General features: G+C 37.0%; 1 protein-coding gene across 2 annotated transcripts in view; it reads right to left on the bottom strand.

The window, feature by feature from the left end:
- LOC136031667 (zinc transporter ZIP13-like) overlaps positions 1 to 14,779 on the bottom strand; it is a 74,355-nt gene extending 59,576 nt beyond the window's left edge. For both annotated transcript variants that reach the window (XM_065711346.1, XM_065711361.1), the window contains exon 1: positions 14,643 to 14,779. The gene's annotated coding sequence lies outside the window, so the exon portion shown is untranslated. The remainder of the gene's footprint in view (positions 1 to 14,642) is intronic.
- Positions 14,780 to 15,408: the final 629 nt, after the last annotated feature.

Here is a 15,408-nt window from a genome sequence, read left to right as displayed (position 1 = left end):
ACTATTCAGCTGAAATACGTAAGTAGTGTAATCTTGAGGCCCAATAAATCTACAGCATGCTATATTTGCAGAACCTCTTAAAAGGTATGCTTTGAGCCAGTGAGCTGTGACACTAAGGTAGTTCTTGTTGTTTGCATTCCAAATATCAGCTATCATGCAAAAAATCCAACATTTTGAACTTGCCAGGCAGACTCTGCTTCATATTTTCAAATGTGGAATCTATTCTTAATCTGAACATATTGTGTGACCTACGTACTCCATAAGGTGGCAGACATACTACAAGAGCTGTGAAAGCTCTTCTTTCAATGGTAATCAGAGGCCTTTTTTTCTTCAGCTATGTAATTGATTATTAGATTTTCCAGAGGAACATTCAGACATTACGATCAGCACTAAATGAAAAAGGTGGGTGTGCTGTTGCAGCATGTTTTTGACACATTTTAGACACCCTCCTCCCAGAAATGGACTAGTTGCACTACTAATCAGCAATACTTCTTGCACAGGTTTTCCGTGTACTAACAACAGATACTTTGAGTACACGCAACATGAGCTGCCATAGTGTCACAGCTCACTGATTCGAGGCAGATCCTTCAAAGGGTATGAAACAGTTCGTGGTAACGAACTGTAGTAAGGAGCGACCCGGCTCAATAGTAAACGAAACTCTAAATAACGGAATTTTGATGCTAAAATATACATCAAAAGAATCGGATTTTCATGCTTATTTTAAATATATAAGTTTCATCAAATTTGGTCTTTGTCATCAAAAGTTACGAGCCTGAGAAAATTTGTCTTATTTTAGAAAATGGGGGAAAACACCCCGTAAAAGTCGCAGAATCTTAACGAAAATCACACCATCGCATTCAGTATATCAGACAACCCTGGAGCGAAATTTTCAAGCTCCTATCTACAAAAATGTGGAATTTCGTATTTTTTGCCAGAAGACAAATCACGGGTGCGTGTTTATTTGTTTGTTTTTTGTTTGTTTTTATTTCCCAGGGGTCATCGTATCGACCAAGTGGTCCTAGAATGTTGCAAGAGGGCTCATTCTAACGGAAATGAAAAGTTCTAGTGCCTTTTTTAAGTGACCAAAAAATTGGAGGGCACCTACACCCCCTCCCACGCTCATTTTTTCTCCAAAGTCAACGGATCAAAATTTTGATATAGCCATTTTGTTCCGCATAGTCAAAAACCTTAACAACTATGTCTTTGGGAATGACTTACTCCCCCACAGTCCCTGGGGGAGGGGCTGCAAGTTACAAACTTCGACCAGTGTTTACATAGAATAATGGTTATTGGAAAGTGTACAGTCGTTTTCAGGGGATTTTTTTTTGTTTTGGGGTGGGGTTGAGGGAAGGGGGCTATGTGGGAGGATCTTTCCTTGGAGAAATATGTAATGGGGGAACAGAAATTCAATGAAAAGGGCGCAGGATTTTCTAAAATTACTATAAAAAAACAATGAAAAAATAAACATGGAAAAGTTTTTTCAATTGAAAGTAAGGAGTAGCATTGAAACTTAAAACGAACAGAGATTATTTCGCATATGAGGGGTTCTAAAAATACTTTAGCATAAAGAGCGAGGTATTTAGGAGGAGATAAATACCTCGCTCTTTATGTTATAGTATTTTTAGTAATTTCAACTATTTATTATACGGCCTTCCTGATTCAGGCGTCATTCTTAAAGAATCAGCACAAAACTTACGGTTTAGTGTAAAGAGCGAGGTATTAACGAGGGTGCAAACCCCTCATATACATAATAAAAATTTAAGAATATAAAAGTTTGTTACGTAAGTTAATTCTTAAGTTACGTATATTTTTTACTAATAAAAAAATTCGTTAAAAATTAAAATTTATAGTTGCCTTTTTGTGTAACCGAAAAATTGCATGGCAACTAGGCCTCCTTCCCCCATCCCTTATTTCTCAAAATCGTCTGATCAGAACTAAGAGAAAGCCATTTAGCCAAAAAAGAATTAAAATGTAAATTTCATTTTAATAATTTATGTGTGGAGAGCCAAAATCAAACATGCATTAATTCAAAAACGTTCCGAAATTACATAAAAAAAACTAGTTTTTCTAACTGAAAGTAAGGAGCGACATTAAAACTTAAAACGAACAGAAATTACTCCGTATATGAAATGGGTTGTACCCTCCACAATCCTTCGCTCTTTACGGTAAAGTTTGACTCTTTACCACAATTCTATTTTTTAAACAATTAAAAGCTTTAGCATATAGAGCGAGGGATTGCGGAGGGGACAACCCATTTCATATACGGAGTAATTTCTGTTCGTTTTAAGTTTTAATGTGTTAGTTAGGTGAAGTTAGGTTAACAGGTTCGGACAGGTCGGTTTTTTTCAAATTATAGGCTCTGTCCTATTTTTATAGGATTTCCCGAGCCCAAATATAGGTCAAATATAGGATTTGGAAGTCTCCGGGGCCAGATCTGTGGTAGATGGCGTGGGATGCCTGGTCACATACTTTCATTATTTCTCGAGTTTTTTTTTTTTTTTTTTTTTTTTTTTTTTTTTTTTTTTTTTTTTTTTTTTTTTTTTTACTTCCAATACAAACTGTACAAATAGTAAAAAACAGTAAAAAATCACATACACATACTGTGCCAACGATTGACTGCTACAGGTAAATTACTTGGAATCACTCTTGCTGTTTCTTGGGCATCAATTTCTATATGAGATCAGTTTTTCTCTTTGCGGGAGACTGCTCCATTCTCGCAAATTACAAAATCTGCTCTCTCTCACTTATTCTGGACTTCACAGCTCTTTCAAGCAAAGAAACAGCTAGGCCAATGTCTATGGAACTGTTGGACTCGGCAGCCTTCTTCATTCTGTAGGTCGCTTCCTGAAGTAGAGTATCTGATACTGTTATCTTTTCTTACTCTGATGTTCGAAGTTTTTTCTTTTTGCTTTCCAGGTCTTCTATTTCTTTTTTTTGTTGTCAAGGACCTCCTGCAACTTCCACAGATTGTCCTCTTCGAAAGCTGCTTAGCCCTTCTCGGATAGCTCTTCTTTTTTCTTTTCATCCAGATATTGTTGATACCGAGACCGTGTGGAACGTGCCAGATTCAACAGTTCTTTTGAAATAAAAGCCGTTCTGGTTTTCCTCCATGAAGTCTCAACGTGTCATATACCATGAGTCTCGCATCAAGAACGCGTTCAGACAACAACGCCTGGTCTTCGCCGAGAATCCTAACAGAACGCGAGAGCCCACACTCAACATCTGCGCTGCCATGCGATAACGTCAGCACCGCTTTGATAAGCTTGGTAAGTTCCGGGTACTTGCTGTCCCCGCGCTCATTCGCCAGTCCAAAATAATGGTTCCAAAAATGATCGATTCGAGTAATGTCCTCCCGGGGTCCAGCTTCCGTTCAAAAAAGCTACGTCTACGTCTGCAATGCTTCTTGAATTCTTCATGTTGATCGGACTCAAGCAGCGTAAAGCCTCTAGAAAACCATCTTTTTACAGAGGACATTTGTTTAAAATATGGCGAATACCCGCAATAAAATGTTTTCGCACATTGACATAGAAAATGGCTTTGTCTTTCAGTGTTGCTTTTTGACAGGAAGCTCGTTCCACATTTTCTGAAGCTATGGGCTTTTCTGAAAATGTTTCAGCAAGATTCAACATTTCTGGTGATAGATTTTCAGTTTCGGTCACGAAATCTGGACTAAAGACCTGTCCGCAAAACGCCACAACTAGATTTTGATCTCCGAGTGCAGAACATGAATAAGAGGCTCTTCTCTCTGGAACAGTTGGGTGAAACTCGTGAACAGTTCTGCTGAGGCTAAAACAAACTCAAGTTGGGCCTCATCATCCCACTTCTGATGTAAGCCACAATCTTCAGAAATTTGGGAGTGGACAGAAGTTTCTTCGGTTTTTTATCTCTCGGCACGAAGTTCAGGAAAGATTGCCGGCCACTGCTGCATGATACTAGCAAGGGCACGTCCAATCGTCAGCCAGCGGCTTGGGACATGCTTTATGAAAGCATTCTCCGGTACTCTCACTTTATTTGGCGCTTTCGATAATCTTCACAACGTGCAGGCCAGCCGTCAAAAAATGAATGTACAAGAATAACAAAGTCGAAACTTTCCTTTCTGAGCACCTGAACACCTCTCAAGAAAGCGTTATGGATTATATGGATGTTGCAAGTACCAATGTTCAACATTCCATTTCCCGTCAATTTCTTTTTTTCGGCATTGAACTTGTTCCAAACGCTTTTATTGACGTTTGGTCCGGCACTTCCAAGCGTGACCAGTTTTTCAAGTGGCAGTTGATTCTGCTCAATGGCTGACATAATCTTCCTATACAGGTCATCACTTGTCGCTTGGCCCATGAAACTTGTGCATAAATGTCTGCTCTGGATTTCGTTTCCGTATGAGGACCAATATTGAGCACGTATCTGTAACTCTTTCATACCAGCGTTGTTCGTTGTCTCATCATATTCTAGTACAGAATAGGACTAAATGTCCTTCACAAGCATTTGCTTAAAGTAAGGATGCAGCGCATCGGTGATCAGATACGTGAGTTTCTTCGCACTTAGGCACATTCCGTCGGGGATCTTACCGGGGAAAATTGCATGGAAGGTTGTGACAATAAGGTCTGAAGAGTCAGCAGACATGGAACTCTGTACCGTCTGAAGTGCCCATATTAACTCAGCTTTATAAGCGGCATCACGCTCACAAAACATGTTTTTACCAACTAAGGGTTTATCCTTGGTTGTTTCATCAACTCAAGATTTTCCGGTCAAATGAAGCTGCAGTGGATGTAATTGAGCAGTAGCTACGGCTTTGTATTCTGTAGATTGCACATGTTGGCTTAGCTGAGCAATCCCAGCCTTGCAACCAAGATTTTTCAAGCAGAGTTTGCAAAAGGACGAGTACTGGTCATTCCCAGTCTTATACCATTTGCCAATCTTTCTACTGCTGCAATCCATCTTAGCAAGCCATGAACTATTAAACTTGGTAGGCCACATACTTAATTACCAAGCATCACCCGCGAAATAGCATCTAAAGATTAAAAGACCATAAAAAGAAAAAATGTGGATATGTCCGAAATTGGGCCATATCAGCCTTTTAAATAGCGTTCAGCCAGGAAACGCATAAGTCACAAGAACTCCAGTCTCATTAAGCAGAGACTGCTAGCCTATATACTGATCTTCGCTCATTTCGGACAAGCCCAACATGATAAAAACAAAAGTAGGCTATTAAGTCAACACAACAGCATAGCCGAGGCAGAAGCAGCTAACTAAGCCCAACACAAAGTGTAGTTAAGTTCGAACAGCTCAACTTTTGTAATTAATTATCAACCTACACCAAAAGACAGCACAGTCTACAAGCAGAGTCAAAAGCAAAGAAAGCACATCTTGGCTTACTTAATGAGCAGTGAAAATTCCCAATCTTGAACAATGTTCTTAGTGCTCTTCAGCCGAAAATATAGGAATAATAGGATTTTAGCCAAAATATAGGCATTTTATAGGAGTGCATCAAAATATAGGAATTTATAGGCGAGTCCGAACGCTGGGTTAATTATATTATACCGAAATATGATAAAAATATAACACTTTAGTAACAAAATTGTTGAAACTACAACAAATAGTTATGGAAAGCAGGCCACCCAGAACGAAATATATCAAATTCGTAACCTAGAATACGTAACCACCTCTATATATTAAATACTAGCTGTTAGTGTGGCGCTTCGCGCCACACCAACACCTAGTTGGTGGGGGTGCTTCGCACCCCCCCAAGCCCCCCGCGCGCATAAGTCGTTACGCGCCATTGTAGTTGTGTCCCTGTGTCCCACCTGTGAATATATATATATATATATATATATATATATATATATATATATATATATATATATATATATATGTTTTTAACTACATAAAACTTGCGAATATACAATATTCTTCATTGTCCCATTGTCTGTGCATATAAATAGATTGTCAGGTTTACCGACTCTTGAACATGCAACATATAATTGTCCATGGGAAAACAATCCGTATTCAGATCTATACCACATTTTTCTAATGATTGCCCTTGGGCTTTGTTGATGGTAATTGCTAATCGAATATTCCCTGTGTCCCCTTCGTCATTTATATATCCCCCATGTGCCCTTCCGGCGTCCATGTTGTAGTCGTGTCCCTGTCGTCATTTATATTCCCTGTGTCCTGGTCGTTATTTGTGTCCCAGTGTCTCGGTCTGTAGTTTCTCTTTGAGTGTCCCGGCCGTCATTTATATTCCCTGTGTCCCGCTTGTCATTTGTGTCCTGGTGTCCCGGTCTGTAATTTCTCTCTGAGTGTCCCGGTCGGCATTTATATTCCTTGTGTCCCGGTCTGTAACATTCGACAATACATCAATTGTGTTGTAGCTTTGTTCACGATCCCGTTCTCCACATGTAGAAATAGAAGCAGTGCGATTAGGTGAAGGCATTCCCAAATGCTTGAGAAGTATGTTTGCAATAGATAAGCACAAATCTTCAATCATAACTAAAGTGCAGTTATAAATTTCCGTTGTAAAGTCCAAGATCGTATCTGACCTTTCTAGCCGTATTCGGTGGAGTATATTCTCGGCCTGCATTGTATTTTATTTCAAAAAAGAATAAGCTAATTATAACCGTATGCAACCGAATAATAAAGTTGCCAATTTTTAGCACCTACCCTACTAGAGACTACAAAGAACCTTGATGAAACTTCAACAAAGAGTTGTGAAAAGCAGGCAAAATATATTTAGCAAAAATATATCTATGCTGAAAGAATTTTGGATTGCAAATATTACAAAAAATTATTTAAATACACATTTGAAATATACACAAAAACTGTAGTTAAATATGTATTTTGAAATAAATGAAGGTAGTTAAGTATGTATTTCAAATAGGCTACATATATTCCAATGCTTGAGCATCACTGAGTTTTAGTAGCCCTGAAAGGTTCAATTGTATTCTTTAACCTATTCCTCGGGTATTGTTGACATACCCTTTTGAAAACTTGCATAAATAGAGCATGTTTCGAGCATGCATAGTCACAGTCACAAGCATTTGCATGTAGTCACAAATGCAAACGGTCAAAAGCAGTTACAGTTAGAAACAACCACAATAGCAGTAGTGACAATAGTATAAGTAGTAGTTTTAATGGTTTTACCTATTCCTCAAATATTTTTGAGATGCCCTTTTGAAACTTGTATGTATAGAGCGTGTTTTGTGCATGCATAGTCACAGTCACCAGCATTTACAGTTGTGTATACTCACGAATGCAGTCGCAGTTTGAAATAGCCACAATAGCAGTATGGCCAAGAGTATAAGTAGCAGTTTCAGTAGCCCTGAAAGGTTCAATTTAATGATTTTACCTATTCCCCAGATATTTTAGATATGCCCTTTTAAAAACTTGCATACATAGTGTGTTTTGAGCATGCACAGTCACAAGCATTTGTAGTTGTATGTAGTCACAAATACAAACAGACAAAAGCAGTAATAATTTGAAATAGCTACAATAGCAGTAGTGACAATAGTATAAGTAGTACTTTTAGTAGCCCTGCAAGGTTCAATTGTATGTTTTTACCTATTCCTCAGATATTGTTGATATGCCCTTTTGGAAACTTGCATGCATAGAGTTTGTTTCGAGTATGTGTAGTCACAGTAACAAGTATTTGCAGTTGTATGTAGTCACAACTGCAAACAGTCAAAAGCAGTCACAGTTTGAAATAGCCACAATAGCAGCAGTACCAATAGTATGAGCAGTAGTTTTAGGATCCCTGAAAGGTTCAATTAAGTGCTTTCAGCTGTTCCCCAGATAGGGTTGATATGCCCTTTTGAAAACTTCCATGCACAGAGTATATTTGACATGTCCCATTGTGTACTATTTTCCCTGTCACATTATATACCAGATGACACCCATCAACAAAATCTATTTGTTTCTTTTTCTTAATATCTTGCCACAAGTAGGCACTGAACAGGTAATCTGGCTTTCATTTGGTACCACAAGCACTAGATCCCACTGAAAAAAAAAGAATCTAAAGGCAAAATATGTTTTTTTGGAGTATTTTGCAAACTTTGAGGTACCTTTACTCAAAAACAAAAATTAAAACATACCAAAATAATTAGTCTGGATGGCTGAATATCAAACTAACTATGCTAGATGGCAGAAACACCTTGACCAAGCATGTACTGCAGCCTAGTATATAGCACCCTCTCCTATTGTTAAAAATAGCTACAAATTTCATCTAAAACATAAGTATAAAGCCAAAATCTTGATTCTTACAGAGGAAAATCGAAAATGTTCAGAATATTCTTTTCTTAACCAATGAGAAAGAATATGCCAAATGGACATGAACAGAAATTGATTTTAAAACCATTTTCTACAGAATCAAAAGCTTGCTCATAATCTATAAAACTGAGGACCAAAGGTGTTTGACAACAAAGGCGCTTCTCAATTATTAACCTAAGAGTAAAGACTTGGTGAACACATCCTCTACCTTTCCTAAAGCCACTCTGTTCTTCTCTTAAAACTTTGTCTATAACATCCCTCAGTCTAAAAAGTATCATATTACTGAATAATTTGCTACCTACAAAGACTAGACTAATGCCTTGATAATTACAACACTCACTCTTGTCACCTTTCCTATAAAGTGGTTTAAGAGCCACCATATTTAATAAACTCATTTATCACACTATCAGTACCTGGAGCCTTTTTTTTCAAATCCTTTTAGTACTGTTGCTAATTCTTCCTCACTAAGCAAATCTTCCTTCACATCCAAGGAATCACAAACTTTCTCATTTTCATCTATATCTCTTCCTGCAACTGTATCTTGGTTTAGCACATTCTCAAAATGTTCTACTCATCTCTCTTTAACTCTTTCCATATCACTAATAGTGGCCACATTCCTATTTTTAACTGGGACTAGTCTGGATTGACTACTCCCTCTCAATGTATTAACATGCCAGTATAATATTTTACTATTATGCTATCTAGCTGCATCTTCCAGATCCTTGGTAATTTTATCCATTTGGCAACTTTCTCCACTTTCTTTACATTTCTTTTTTTTCATATGATCTATCACTCAGATAATTTTTTTACAAACCCCTTCTACTCGCTATCAATCATAAATCTTTTTCAGTAATATACCTAGATGCAGTCTTAACTTTCTTCCTTAAGAAACCATCAGCAACTTCACAAATTCTTTTTCTAAAATCATTCCATTCATCTTCCACACTGTCAAATTTTAAACTCTCAAGTTTAGAATTCAACAGTTCCTGGAAAGCGTCTCTTGAATTTTCATCCTGGAGTCTATCAACATCACAACTCCCCAGGAGGCAGTTACCCTTCCAAAATTATAGCTTTAAATTAGCCTTAGACACAAAAACATAATCAATAAGGTTTGCTCTTACCATCACATGAATACCATGTCAACATATGGGCCATTTTATGACCAAACACCATAATGGTTATAACTAGGTTGTTACACCTACAAAACTGAAAAAGTCCGTAGCCATTACTGTTTTTTTCTATACCAAATTTACCTAGGCTAGGATACCAACTATCCCTATTTCTACCAACCAGGGAATTAAAAGCTCCTAGTAAAAAAAAAAACATGTTTCTAACTGGTACACTGCCTATTTGCTCCTATAACTGTTAGTAAAATTCATTTGAGTCACTAATATCATTAGCAGTTAGTTCAACAGGGGCATAAACTACTATAACTGATACTCTGAACTTTTTAGTCATAAAATGAGCAATTAGTATCCTATTATTAATACCTTCCAAGCCTAAACGAGACTTAGCATTTTCCTTATTCATCACGAGTCCTACTCCCTGCCTATGTAACCCATCCTTCCTGCCTGAGTAAACAAATTTTATGTCACCTAATTTCATGCTTTCTACCCCTTAGATATTAGTTTCTAAAATTCCTAATAAGTCCAGTTCAAACCAAATGAATTTATCAGTCAAAAATGTTGAAACAATAGTCATTTTTTATAGAATAGAATATGATTTATTGGCTAAAACAGCACACAAGCTAGCATAAGCGTGTCAGAACAATTACAATGATAAAACAGATGTTAATAGATAAACATAATTGCAAAGCTAAATAAATCAGTAAAATGCAAAACAAAATAGTGAACAAAAGAGTTTTTGTATCTCATGGTCAACATTTGGGGATACAACTCAAGTTGGGAATTTGGAGCTCAAGCATTTAGTCTTGTATTAGGAAGGGCTGGGGGATTTTCTTTGCAAGGGGGAAGAAGACGTTGATGATAGTCAGAACTAAGGCACTTGTACCCAAAGTTCATGGTAAGGATGTGACATTGTGATTCCAAAGTAGTAAGTTCAAGTCTAGCCAAACCTTCATTGTAAGCAGTATAGGAAGTAGTTTTAATTTTGTAATATTCCAAGTTCCAATTTTCACGTTTTTTAAAGCACTGAAATTATTTTGGCTTCAGGAAAAGCAATGATCCTAGATACCAGTGCATGATTGGGACCAACATATCTTCTCAAGTCTAAGCCAAAGTGCTTAAGTTGGCTTCAAACCAGACAGCAAAAAGTCTGTAAGACCTTCAGTTTGGTTGGAGTCTTTGTGCAATCCTGAGCCCATCTTGGTCACAACATGATTTTCAGCACTTGGTGATACTCTTCTATCAACAAGAGTCAAAATCCTGCACAGACAGTCCCAAGCCTATTACCTCCAGCTCATTATATATTCATGCCTACAAATATTATGCTACAATGGGGAGGCAACCTATAATAGATAAATTAGCTAGGAAGAGGTTTTTCAGCCCCAAAACAACCATCAAAACAGATCAAGCCCAGAAGCGATATCCAATAATTAGAATCCCATGCAAATGCTGTGTTGCTTACTAGACTATAAGTTTCTTGAGGGGTACCATTCCTCAAGTGGGAAAAGTTGACTGCAAGATCCCCAGTCTTGCAGGTACCCCAAAAGGGTTGAGGCAACCCTTTGCAGGGGCCATTGTTCATAGATCTGGATCTCAAACCCTGCTGCAGTTGTCCTATAGAGGATTTTCCCACAATGATGTTCTGCACCACCATGCAATTTAACCCATTACTGGGAGAAGGTTTGTAACTCATGGGATGTGTGGACATGCCACTGGGCCCTGTTGAGTGTACATTTGAGGAGCCTTCCTTCTCCTCCACCTGTATTTATGGCCCCAGGCAAGGGTGCCCCAGTTTCCATTATAGACCCCTAGGGACAAAGGCCCCCTAGGTCAGTCCCTCCTATGGAGGTACTCAACATATTTGTAGGGTGTTCCCCTATCTATTGTCCTCTGACAAAACCTATCATGACTATAAGGTATTTTTTGTACTTTCAAAAGAGCTATTTATTTCAATTAAACAGCCTTTGAGATTCAGGGGCCATTCCTAAAGAAGTGTATCAAAATTCCAACTTTAGTGTAAAGAGCAAGGGAAATACAGTAGTTTGATATGCAATTTAATTTATAAGTTATGTATATTTGTTACTAATAAAAACTTTTGTAGGTAAAATTGAAAGTTCTAGTGGCTTTTTAGTAACAAAAAAAAATTAGAGGGCAACTAGGCCCCTCCCCTGCCCCTTCTTTCTCAAAATGTCTGATTAAAACTCCAAGAAAACTATTTAGCCAAAAAAAGGAAAATTAATATGCTAATTTCATTTTAATTATTCATGTACAGTGAGCCAAAATGAAAACATGTATTAATTCAAAATGTTAAGAAATTAAATAAACAAAAAAAGTATTTTTTAACTGAAAGTAAGGAGCAACATTAAAACCCAAAATAAACAGAAATTATTCTGTATATGAATTAACTATAGTAAAAAAAAAATGGTATTTTGCTGTTAGCAAAGCATGTATTGACATGCACACTGACTTTTTATCAAAAAGTTTGTGGTAACGAACTGTAGTAAGGAGCGACCCGGCTCAATAGTAACCAAAACTCTAAAAAATGGAATTTTGATACCAATAGCTACATCAAAAGAATCGCATTTTAATGCTGGTTTTAAATATATAAGTTTCATCAAGTTTAGTCTTACCCATCAAAAGTTACGAGCCTGAGAAAATTTGCGTTCTTTTAGAAAATAGGGGGAAACGCCCCCTAAAAGTCATAGAATCTTAACGAAAATCACACCATCAGATTCAGCGTATCAGAGAACCCTACTGTAGAAGTTTCGAGCTCCTATCTACAAAAATGTGGAATTTTGCATTTTTTGCAAGAAGGCAGATCACGGATGCGTGTTTATTTGTTTTTTTGTTTGTTTTTTTTTTTTTCCCCAGGGGTGATCGTATCGACCCAGTTGTCCTAGAATGTTGCAAGAGGGCTCATTCTAACGGAAATGAAAAGTTCTAGTGCCCTTTTTAAGTGACCGAAAAAATTGGAGGGCACCTAGGCCCCCTCCCACGCTAATTATTTTCCCAAAGTCAACAGATCAAAATTCTGAGATAGCCATTTTATTCAGCGTAGTCGAAAAACCTTATAACTATGTCTTTGGGGACGACTTACTCCCCCACAGTCCCCGTGGGAGGGGCAACAAGTTACAAACTTTGACCTGTGCTTACATATAGTAATGGTTATTGGGGAGTATACAGGCGTTTTCAGGAGGATTTTTTTGGTTTGGGGGAGGGGTTGAGAAGAGGGGGATTTGCTGGGGGAACTTTCCTTCGAGAATTTGTAATGGGAGAAGAAAATTTCCATGAAGGGAGAGCAGGATTTACTAGCATTATTTAAAAAAAACAATTAAAAAATAAAAGTGAAAAAGCTTTTTCAGCTGGAAGTAAGGAACAGCAATAAAACTTAAAACAAACAGAAATTATTACCCATATGAGGGGCTCACCTCCTTCTAATACCTCGCTCTTTACACTAAAGTATTTTCGGTAATTTCAACTACTTATTCTACGGCTTTTGTGATTCAGGGGGTCATTCTTAATGAATTGGGATAAAATTTAAGCTTTAGTGTAAAGAGCGAGGTACTGACGATGGGGCGAATCCCCTCATATATGTAATAAAAACATGAGAATACAAAAGTTCTTTACGTAAGCTAATTTATAAGTTACGTAAATCTTTTACCAATAAAAAGATTCGTAAAAAATTAAAAGTTCTAGTTGCCTTTTTAATTAACCAAAAAATCGGGGGGCAACTAGGCTTCGTCCCCTGCTCTTTTTTTCTCAAAATCATTCGATCAAAATTATGAGAAAGCCATTGAGCCAAAAAAAAAATATGCAAATTTCGTTTTGATTATTCCTCTGCAGAGAGCCAAAATCAAAACATGCATTGATTCAAAAACGTTCAGAAATTAAATAAAAAAAACAAGTTTTTTCAACTGAAAGTAAGGAGTGACATCAAAACTTAAAACGCACAGAAATTACTTCGTATATGAAAGAGGCTGCTTCCTCATCAACGCCCCGCTCTTTACGCTAAAGTTTTTTACTGTTTTAGAAAGAAGAATTGAGAGAAAGAGTCAAACTTTAGCGTAAAGAGCGGGGCGTTGATGAGGAAGCAGCCTCTTTCATATACGAAGTAATTTCTGTGCGTTTTAAGTTTTGATGTCACTCCTTACTTTCAGTTGAAAAAACTTGTTTTTTTTATTTAATCCTGGAAAAGATTAATTGCCTCTTCTTCAGTCTTTAGCAAATCCAAAATTTTTATTTGAACATCCATGGCTGCAGTATTATACAGTATTATATGCAGTATTATACTATATATTATTATGCAGTATTATAGCCACTTTCCATTATCACTTCATACTAAATGAGTTTTATGGTAACTATTTAATTTTCTTTGAAAAACTTTTTTATAGAATTTTTATAAAAATTAATAATAGATGGAAACAGGGTAAAATGAGTAGGCTACTAATGTAAGGATGCTGCATTATTATAAAGTAAGAATTTCAATGTAGGCTACTAGGGTTTTATTCTCAGTTTGAATACCTATAGGCTATATTCTAGGGCTATATACAGGAACATCAGGAGGAGGGGTCTGTAGATGAATTGTCACAAACACAACTTCAACCATAAACAGAGCATAAGCTTAATAATCTAAAAATCCAAGTAAGGTTTATATTAACATACTATTTAGGTAGCTAAAGATAAACTTACTTCAATAGTCACAATTGCATCCTGAATCAAATTTAATACTCATTTGTGTTGGAAATGAACCTTACACCACCCAATATGCATATCAAATCAGGTTAGCCTATATATTTGCATATTAGAGAGGTGGGGGATAAAATTTATTTTGGGTGCAAATGAATGTCAAATTAGAATTCAGGGTGCAATTCTGACTGTAGAGGCAAGTTTGAACTTTACCCCCACCTTCACCACCCTAACGTGCAAATATATACCCTGAATTAGTATATAGGCCTATTGGGGTAGGTGTAAAGTTCATCTCCAATGCAAATGCATATTAAATTTGGATTCAGGATACCATTCTGACTATATAGCTCAGTTTATTTCTTATCTACCTGAATAGTCCATTAATATAAACCTTACCCAAAAATCCTCTTTTTTTATGAGCATATGCTATTCAAGAGAAACACAATTTTGAAATTTTACCTGCCTATGTTTTACTATGGGGAGGAATATGTAAAATGAAGTAGGGAAGCCTACTTTTAGGAATAGTAACCTCTAAGTATGAGCCTTGAGCACTAGTCAACCAAAAAAACTTACCAACAATCAGAACTACAGTGCTTTTAGCAAAACTAGGCCAAATCTCAAACAGCTTTCTAGTTCTGATGATGATGATGACGAATTTAATCCTCCTTCTCACTGTCGTGACTTGAGGATCGTGCACTTTGGATGAACACTGCTGAAATAAAGAAAGTCAATCGTAGGGATTTATCCCTTGAGATCTTGTATAATTCAACTGTTGCTGAAATCACTGTTAAATTCTCATCAGTTGCTGCTGAAGTACCAAGAAGATCATGGTAGTCTTTAAGTTTGTTTACACACATAAGATCATGAAGTTTTGTCTATGCCAGTCAGTGACTGGGCACTGTAGTAGAAGGTGATTTACTGTTTCCACTTGATCACAGTAGCTACACTTTGATCACAAATATAGGAATAATAGGATTTTAGCCAAAATATAGGCATTTTATAGGAGTGCATCAAAATATAGGAATTCATTGGAATTTATAGGCGAGTCCGAACGCTGGGTTAATTATATTATACCGAAATATGATAAAAATATAACACTTTAGTAACAAAATTGTTGAAACTACAACAAATAGTTATGGAAAGCAGGCCACCCAAAACGAAATATATCAAATTCGTAACCTAGCATACGTAACCACCTCTATATATTAAATACTAGCTGTTGGTGTGGCGCTTCGCGCCACACCAACACCTAGTTGGTGGGGGTGCTTCGCACCCCCCCAAGCCCCCCGCGCGCATAAGTCGTTACGCGCCATTGTAGTTGTGTCCCTGTGTCAGACCT

The sequence above is a fragment of the Artemia franciscana genome, chromosome 1, assembly GCF_032884065.1.
Source record: "Artemia franciscana chromosome 1, ASM3288406v1, whole genome shotgun sequence".
NCBI lineage: Eukaryota > Metazoa > Arthropoda > Branchiopoda > Anostraca > Artemiidae > Artemia > Artemia franciscana.
This window is presented reverse-complemented; position numbering and strand designations above follow the sequence as displayed.